Source organism: Musca domestica, unplaced genomic scaffold (assembly GCF_030504385.1).
Source record: "Musca domestica strain aabys unplaced genomic scaffold, Musca_domestica.polishedcontigs.V.1.1 154, whole genome shotgun sequence".
NCBI classification, from domain to species: Eukaryota; Metazoa; Arthropoda; class Insecta; order Diptera; family Muscidae; genus Musca; species Musca domestica.
In genome coordinates this window covers 778,513-789,207 of record NW_026712212.1, presented here as the reverse complement: position 1 = coordinate 789,207, position 10,695 = coordinate 778,513, and positions in this window count along the sequence as shown.

Sequence of the window (10,695 nt, the reverse complement as noted above, 5' to 3'; positions counted from 1 at the left end):
CTTTTCGTACATTTATAGTACACATTTCTGAGACCATTTCCATACATCCAGGCCACACATGAATAACGACCCTAATTTCGGAGTTCAACTGATATCTCTTCAATCAATACCGAATTGTACCATTCAGTACTTTTTGCACAATTATAGTACACAATTCCGAGACCACCTCCATATATACAGGTCAAGCTTGAACAGCGACCCCAATATCATATTTCACAGGGTGACATAAAAAAATTGCAACAATGTCAAAGGCCGTAATTTTTACATTTTTTTTTAATTTTATGCACGCAGCGCGAATATTACTCTGCGGTATTTTGGCCCATTCCCGGCAAAGCGCTTGCTTGAGGTGATAGACACTTTGGTAATTTATAGTGCTAACCTTTCTTTCCAAAATACTCCCGACACAATGGTCCAACAGATTGGTATCCGGAGATTTTGGTGGCCAATGTGCGCTGGAAATGAAGCGAGGAACCTCGTTTGTAACCATTCTTGGGTGGCGTGTGCTGAGTGGGATGGTGGTGAGTCTTGTTGGAATGTCCAAGGTCTGCGGCCAAAATGTATGCGTGCCCAAGGCTTTAATATACCCTCCAGAATATTTTCGCAACAATATTCGGCATTTATTCCGATGCCACGTTCGATTAATACAAGCGGAGAGCGACCATCGGCTGTTATGGCGGCCCACACCATCACCATGGCCGGCGCTTGAGTTCTTGTGGCCAACCGAAGATGCACATTTCCAGCTGACCACTTTAGCAAGTAAACACGATCAGTTTATTTGTTTACAAACTGCTGGACAACGAATTTTTTCTCATCGGAGAAAACCAAATTCAGCAGTTTACCGCTTTCGGCCAAGCGAAGCAACTCTTTAGCTCTTTTGAGTCTATTTTAAGTTCTGGCACATTCCAGAATTTCAATGGCTTACCCGGAGCTCATTTTTCAACATTTGCCGAATGAAATATTGCGATATATTCAGCTCACGAGCCTTTTTCGGGTTTCGATCAATTCGCTTCTTTACTTTTCGAACCATTTCTGCCGATGTTGCTGTTTTCTTCTGTCAACTTCCTTGACGTCGCGCTACGCTACCAGTATCGCGGTAACGAGCGATGGTACGAGACACAAAAGATTTATTCACATTTAAATGCTGGAGTGCTCTAACGATAGCCACTTGTGGTTTTCCAGCCAATATAAAAAGTAATCACACTATCACGCTTGAATTCCATCGCGAATAACTTTTTTTCTGGAAAGTTCTCACGGAAATGCTTTTGTGCGCATGTAAACAATATAATGAGCTGTCACTGGAATAATTTTAACTGCTGTCGGACGAGTGGCTTAGAAATGACAGCAGTTTGAAGTTGATTGCATTTTTCAATGAAATTTGGAATCCGTAACAGAATTTGGCACAAACACAAATTTGCTAAATTATTTTGGAGTCGGTTCAGATTTGGGTATAGTTCCCATGTATATTTTCGTCCGATTTCATGTATTTGATGCACGAAACACGAAATTTGAAATGAGTGCCGTAATTCGGAACAAAAATCAATTTGCAAAATTATATTGAAATCGGTTCAAGTTTGGAAAATACATTTCCGGCCGATTTCGTGTATTTGATGGACCAAATATGATATGTATGTTCGATTCCAATGATATTCGGAATGAGTGACGGTGTTAAGTACAAACAAAAATAAATTTGTCAAATTATGCTGAAATCGATCGGTTGAGATTGAGATATAGCTCCCATATATGTATGTATATATATGAATCTCCAATTCTAAAAGCAAGATATGTATTTATTTATAGACTTTTTAAATTTCATTGAAAACGGTTCAAATTTGGATATAGCTCACATATATGTATTTTTGGCCGATTTCGTGTATTGTATGCACCAAACACGAATGTATGACGGATTTCAATGAAATATGCAATAAGCGATGGAATATAGTCTAAAATAAATGTTGTCAATTTATATTGAAATCGGCTCAGATTTTTGGAAAAAAGCATTTTTACGATGGCAACGATTATTCGGGGAAGTATTTAGATTCAGATGTATTGCTACCTCGAATCTCTCTAATGGTAACAGAAATGCCGAGGTATTACAAACTATTTCCATTTACAGTATCATTTAACTTCGCATAATCTATTTGACATTGAACCAATTGCTCTCATGCATAATTTAGAAATATGTTTCTCGACCCTTACTTTATCTTTTGTTATGCCTATCATCTATGCAAAGCCTATAAAATATGACAACAAAACTCTTTCAACATGAGTGATGTGCCTGTTTTTTTTTTGTTTTTGTTGATTTCGGGCCATGACATAATGACAGGATATTAGTTATCATTTGCATATGATCAAAAAACAAAACCGAAAAAAAAACATAAAATCCATTAAATCTTGTTTGCCTCTGGGTGGCCCGACAAACTTTGTCTTCGATGTAAATATTTAAAACAAAAAAAAAACACTCTTCTTTAGTTTTCTTGTTTATCAACAAAAAAGGAATGAATGAAAACATCCTCTTAAGTCCATGCTGGAGACTTATGAAAATTTAATATCACACATTCATATGTCGAAGGTCAACACCTAAGGCGTATGTGTCGTTGAAAACATTGATGGATGGTAGAGACTGAAAGTGTTGTGTTTGATTTGTTGACCACTTCATCCCCTGCTACAACTGCTACTACTACAACTACAAACTCATTAAACTCTTAAGGGCTTTAGTGTTAATCACTCATAAATGTTTGATAAATGTTAAGACTTTAAGTCTTTCAGGCAAAAGGGTTAGGCTAAAATGTTTTTGTTTTGAATTTAAATGACGAATTATTAAAAAGGATATACGATATAGAGTAAGTAGGAAATGTGATAATCTAGGACATATGCTCCAGAACATGATATTTATTCGAATTTAAATTCGTTTTAAGAAAAACAACTTTGCAATATATATGAAGAGTTCTTAGAATACAGAAACTTAAAATATAAACAAGTAAGCAGGCTATAGTCCTGCGGGGCCGACTATGTTATACCCTTCAACACTACAATATGTTAGAAGCCCCCTTATATCCAAATCCAAGATTTCGCTTTTGAAATTAGGATTTTAACTAGGGACATTTGCTCAATATTTCTGCACTCCATCGGGCTGTTAGTTGTTGTAGTCCCTTTTATAGCTAAATATAATCCAATGATCATCCAAAATGCTAGAATTCTTCCCTGTTCTTAACTCTCTTCACATGCGTGTCGATTGGCTTCAATGGTGTGATCGGAAAAACATTTCTGTTTTTGGTTAACTTGAACCCCTAAATATTTTGCGATCATCTCCAAAAGCAAGAGGCCCCTCTGTATCTCCAGATTTAGACTCATCTATATGATTTGCTTGTCTGCAATATTTGGCGTTATTCGTCAAGGAAATCAGCATACAAAGCCAGAAGTTCGCCTTTTGTGTATTTCGGATATCGCCTGTAAGTAATGCTGGTATTTTTTCACACAAAATTAGTGGTCCATTCGTATCCTATGGTTTCTATTTGTGACTTTTATAACGGCTGCAAAATCAGGAAATTTTTTAGTTGTTGGTCCATTTCCACCCTTAATATATTGCGGACATCTTTGAAAACAATAGGCCTAGCCCTTCTCAGCCCAACCCTACCCTTGTGAAAATTTCCGTAAGGATCGGACAATATTTGCAATACTTATATAATATCCCCAACCTGTGTTGTAAGGTGAAAATATTACAAATTGAAAAAATCGCATGCGATAAAAAAATATGGAAAAATAAAAAAATGTCACAAAATACTACAAAATCTATACTAACATCATTGTTGGAATATTTTTCTGCTATTTTTTTAGATTTTATACTTTTATGTCAAGAGGACATTCTGAATTGACCAAATTTGTCAAAATGATGAGATATAAGCATTCTAACTAACATCCCCTTCCTTTGTATATACACATTGTATATATTTCGCTATATATAACCGATTTATTTACTATCGGCATCTACGTAACGGTCAGAATTGACCTGTTCGTCTATTTGTAATTTCGCCGGGATTAAAATTATTCGCGGTTTAATGGAAAATTTGACTTTTATTTAACACAAATGTTGTGGCCTATTTCACCCAATAAATATTACCCGATGAAGACGGGTAAGACTTCTGCCCGGCCCTAAGTTCTAGCCCCATGCTAACTTCCGCTTTGATTGGTCTACAATTGCGACCTGTAGAGCAACTGCAAAATCAGGGTTTTTTCAGTTTTTGGTCCATTTCAACCCCTAAATATTATGCGATCATCTCCAAAAGAAATAGGGTTCTATTCCGACCCTAGCCCAACCTCCATTCTAAATTAACATGGACAGACGGACGGACGGACATACATAGCTAGATCGACTCAACTCGGCGAGGTAGGAAGATCCATATATACTTTCCTATGTGGGAAATCAATATTTCGTGGTGTTACATAATTTTTGGCCCAATCAAACTTATAATACCCCCCAAAACACAGAGTGTGGTAGGGTATAAAAATATATATCGGAGCCGAGTTCCAAAAAATAGAAATGTACGTCCCAAAATTCATTCCATTTGGGCTGATATTAGCCATTATTTGCGCAATAAACTTGAAATAGGATTAAGGACTTATATGGGAGCTATATGCAAATCTTAGCCAAGCTCGATAAAATTTGGCAAAGGTATTTCTGAGCTCTATAAATATCATTGTTGTCGACTGTCGGATTTGGCAAAATTCAGATCATTTGGACTTATATGGCCTATTTGGTGCACAATTAAACCGAAATCGGTTGAAGATATATATATGGGAGCTATATCTAAATTTAAACCGATTTTCATAAATTTCAAAAATTTTCATTTCAAAAATATGGAAAATTTCTTCTCAATCGGACAGTAAATGCGACCTGCATTTTGTTCACAAAAATACATGGACGGACGAACATCCACAAATCGACTCGGACTTAATACCATTACCACTATGTGGTGCAGGGTATAAAAATAAATTGTTTTGAATTTTATGTCAAAATGGTTATGGTGTTATATTTAGTTTTATTCGAGCAGTCGGTTAGGAAGGTGTTGCCGGAAATTTTTTGAAGAAAACACTTAGAAATATTGATGTAAATAAATATGACTTCCAACACTTTTTGCTGATACTTTTATCGATTTATCGGTGAAATCGATGTGACCCAATATCGAATACACACTTTAACACTTCTGAATATTTAATTTTGATTTCAGAAAAATGTGTGTTTTGATTTTCTCACGGCAAAAAAATATATATTTTATTTGGAGAGTGAATGAGAATGAGGTGGTACCAGATGGAATGGTTCGATATCTACCATCTTAATAATAGAACTTGTGTTGATAGAAATATTTTGATGTGCCAAGTCTGAATGGAATCATGGATATTAAAAATTTTGACCCTTTGTGGGGGAGGTACCAGAAGAAAGACGGACGGACATCGCTATGTTGACTCCAAATGTCCTGAAACGGATTTGGTGCAAAGAGACCTAAGGTCAAAAATCGTTATTTCGACGAGGCAAATTTTGGCTTATCAAATTATTTATATCCTCTCTAACCATATGGCTGAGGACATAAAAAATTCTAGCTCGGATAAAAAAGACTTTTAGCTCAATCAACACAATATTTGATACATTTTAGTTAGAGTTGTGACAATCTATTTCGATCGAACGAACTAGTTCCTTATCTAGTTTTGCACACTCCGGTCGTTTATATGAAAACTCTGCGTATGAGTGATATAAATATTTATGAAATCACTCATACGTTTTGGAACTGATGTACTGAACTGTGAACTAGGCTGACACAACTCAAATTGATATTGGCTTTTAGAGAAACTGAAAATTCATGTGTTAAAGTAAACAAAACAAAAACAAGGAAAAAAAGCAGTAAGTTTGGCCGGACCGAACCTTGAATACCCTCCATCATTTGGAACGAATTTGGAAATTAAAAAAAAAATTCTTAAAAATTCTGTTAAAATCATAAAAATGCCGAATATATGGAGTTACCGTTACACTTGAGTCCATACGAAGACGTGAACCTGCATAGGCAATTTAGTCATAGGCCATAACAATATTCAAATACGAAACTGAAAACAATTCCGGTGAATAATGTCGCTTAAATCATCAAATTACCGAATATAGGAAGTTACTGTTATATGGGGGCTATACGAAGACCTGGACCTGCATAGACAATTTAATGCAACAAACTGTAGTACTGATAAGGAACTGCATTTACTAAATTTTAGACATCTCCGGTGTCGATAAAATCACCAAAATACCGAATATAGGGAGGAACATTTATATGGGGGATATACGACGACCTGAGCTGGCATAGCCAGTTTTCCGTCACATGCTAGAGTAGCCATTACGAAGTGCAAATATGAGATTTGAAACAATTCCGTTGAATAATGTCGCTAAAATCATTAAAATACCAAATATATGGCGGTTATACGAAGATGTGGGCCTGCATAATAAAATTTCTGTCGCAAGCTGTAGTATCCATTACGAACCTTTATTACGAAATTTGAAGCAGTTCCGTTAAAATAGTCAAAATACCGAAAATAGTACCGTTATATGGGAACCATAAGAAGACCTGTACCTGCATAGAGAATTTTCTGTAATAGGCTGTAGTACTCATTAGGAACTTTAAAATTTGGAATTTGAAACAATTCCGATAAATAAAGTCGCTAAAATCATCAAAAATCCTGAATATTGGGAGCTATCGTTATGTGTGACTATAATGTGGACCTACATGGCTCATTTTCTGTCTTAGGCTGTAGTATCCATTACGAACTTCAAATACCAAATTTGGAACAATTCCGGTAAAAAATGTCGCTAAAATCATTAAAATACCGCATATCGGGAGGTACCATTATATGTGGGCTATACGTAGACGTGGACCTACATGGCCCATTTTCAATACCAAAAGTCCTGCAGATATAGTACACATTTGAGTAAATTTTTATCAACTTACTTCATTTCGTTCGGAAGCTAGAGTGATTTCCACAGACGGACAGACAGAAAGATAGACATGCGGACGGGCACCGTTAAATCGAGGTTTTTATACGCTACACCACAAAGTGGTCAGGGTATTATGTCTTTGTGCATTTGTTTGTAACAGGCAAAAGGAAACGAGATAGACCCATAGAGATAGACCCATAGTTCCTTTTGATGATCTGCATAGAATCACATTCAGAGTCGATTTATGCATGTCCGACCGTCTGTTTGTCCATGTATTTTTGTAAACAAAGTACAGTTCGCATTTATTGTCCTATCCAGATGAAATTTTGCATTTGTTTGGCACAAGGACGAACCCTATTGAAATTGGAGATAATCGGTCAAAATTTCGATACAGCTCCCATATATTTCTTCGTCCGATTTGCTTTTTATTGTGCACCAAACGTGTAATACCAGTCCGAATAGTATGGAATTTTGCACATACGACCGAATTGAGTCTACAAGCTAGTATGCCAAATTTGGTTTAGATCGGTTCAGATATAGCTATAGCTCCCATATATATTGTTCATCCGATTTATTATTTTTGTCCTTCGCAGCCGTAATATGCACTCTGTAACAACAATATTTGAGGAAATATATCAAATACAGCTCAGAAATACATTTGCTAAATTTTATCGAGATCGGTTCAGATTTGGATATAGCTCCCATATATAACTTCGTCCGATTTACCTTTTATTGTGCACCAAATGTCTAATATTTGCCCAAATAGGATGGAATTTGGCACATACGACCGAATTGAGTCTACAAGCTAGTATGCCAAATTTGGTTTAGATCGGTTCAGATATAGCTATAGCTCCCATATATATTATTCATCCGATTTGTTATATTTGTTACCCACAGCCGTAATATGCACTCCGTAACAACGATATTCAGGGAAATATATCAAATACAGCTCAGAAATATCGTTGCCAAATTTTATCGAGATCGGTTCCGATTTGGATATAGCTCCCATATATATCTTTATCCGATTTTAATTTAATTGTGCACCAAATGTGCACCCGAATATAAAAGATACAAATGCTTCGGCATATTTTGTCCTTTGAACTTTAAATTATAATTATAATCATGGCGTGTATGATTGGATTCTCCCATTAAAACGTTTAATTGTTATGCGGAGCTCTACCAAATTAGCAAAGTGGTGTAGGGTATCATAAAGTCGGCCCCGCCCAACTTTAAGACTTTCTTTACTGGTTATTTTATGTTGATCAAGAATATATATATATATATATATATATATTTGCGGGGTCTAAAATGTATATTTCGAGGAGTTACAAACGGAATGACAAACTTAGTATACCCTCCATAAGGAGTAGTATTAGGGTAAAAACAAAACACATCATTATCGAACACCATCCCCCCCAAAACAGTGAGCTTCAGGCCAAATTTCAAGATTCTTCTTGTTGGCGTTGTTAAGACAACAAATCACACATCATTTACAACATTTTGTGTATATATAGATCACATGCTTAGGGCATACATGTGTTGCCAAATCAACTCATACTTTGCCGAATTTTAAATATTTTAAATTTTATAGTAATTCGGTAAACATTTCCAATGTCTTCGGTCTTTCTTCAATTTTTCATATAAAATCCGTAGACATCGATTTCCCTTGGAAATTCTACAATTTTCTTGGAAACTATTTCTTGCTCTCAAATGTCCTTTAAGTCTCAAAATTCGTGTTAATTTATCAAGATGGTGGTGTTGGTTGGTGGTGTTAGTAGTGGTGGTATTAATATCATTATTTTCAGCGTCATTATCTTTATAGCTGTTTACGAGTTAATTTCATAGAGTAATTACTCAGGGAAATAAAATATTTTCGCAACAGATCCGTGGCATGAACAAAGTGTGCAAAATGTTGTTGTTGTTGGTGCTGCTGCTGCTATTTTCATGTTGTTGTGGTTGTTGGCCAAACAGACATTCATAATTTATTATTATTTCTCTGTTTTGTGTTTTTTTAGCAGATGCAGGAGCAGCATTTTATCGTCGTCGTTCATTTTATTCAAAATTCTTTGCGACTAGTGCATTATGGCCAAGGATGGGGCTAGCAGCGGCAGCAACAACAGCAACAAAGATGTTCCAATGTTGGAAATGGAGTTTATCACATCGTTCCTTGGCTGGCAATGCATTTGAGATGTTACGGCAAGGAGGGAAGGGAAATAATGGCAATAGGACCAGCAACTATTTGTTAAATTTCTAATGGCTTTTGGTTGGTGGTGCTTGTGGCAGAGGCAGGAGCGGTGATGCGGATGGTGTTATGGTGTGAAACACCCATTTTTTATCCTACCATTCATCCATTTAAATTTACGACTTTTTTTTTATCATCATAATCATAAAACAAATAACATTATTATCACCAACATCATCATCATCGCCGTCGTGGTCGTCACATTTTGTGTTATTTTATTACCAACACTGATGATACTTTTTCTCGGTACTCGTGTTGCAACAAATTAGTATTTTCGTTTGGTTTCAGAATTTCCTTACAGAGAATTTTCTTAAGTTACAAAAAAAAAAAAAAAAAAAATCTATTGACCTTGACATTTACAGCATTCCATATAATCAGGATAACATTCCATTGGATATCTCTCTGTCCCTCTCATCACAACAGTGATTTGAATTCAACTTACCTTGAACTCAGCTGCCAAGAATTGACTTAAATCACACCTCCTGTTCAATTCTGCCTATCCCAAAAACTTTTTAAGGCATTTTGCTGACATCGTTTTCTGGGGGATAGACTGTCTGGCATTTAAGGTGGATAATTAACCAGAATTTATTTATTAAATGCGCAGCTCACAGATACAGATTTAATGGAATACTTCAGTTGAATTGGAAGTTGTGGAGAAACACGGTGGGTTATTGTTGGGCTTGTTGAACGAGGAGTTATAAAATACAAGTGCGGAGTATTTAGGCCAATATTTGCCTTTATTTTATGTAGTTACAAAAATTTAAAGACTGGAAAAAAACAAAAGGGATTTGAAGAGGATTGGTTCCACTTTACGAAACCATCACTCTACCTCTTGGTTAATATTGTCATTTTCCCCACTTATAAATAATTTTTTTTTTCAAAAAACAGCAATGCAATTAAGCCTGACTATTTTTAAACATCAAAGTGTCGGTGATTGTAATTAGGAGCTTCTGATTAATAAATGGGACGTTTAAAGCTTGAATTTTCAAAAATCCTTTAGAAAACTCACAGAGTCCCACCTATTTATATATAACCAGTAAATAGAGTCCTAAAGTCGGGCGGGGCCGACTTTATGATACCCTACACTACTTTGCTAATTTAGTAGAGCTCCACATAACAATTAAAAGTTTTTATGGGAGAATTTAATCATACACGCTATGATTATAATTGCAATTTAAAGTTCAAAGGACTAAATATGCCGAAGCATTTGTATCTTTTAAATTCGGACTTGTATTGCCCATTTGGTGCAAAATTAATTTGAAATCAGATAAAGATATATGTGGGAGCTATATCCAAATCTGAACCGATCTCGATAAAATTTGGCAAAGATATTTGAGCTGTATTTGATTTGTTTCCCTGAATATCGTTGTTACGGACTGCATATTACGGCTGTGGGTAACAAATACAACAAATCTGATGAACAATATATATGGGAGCTATAGCTATATCTAAACCGATCTTCACCAAATTTGGAAAAAATTCCATT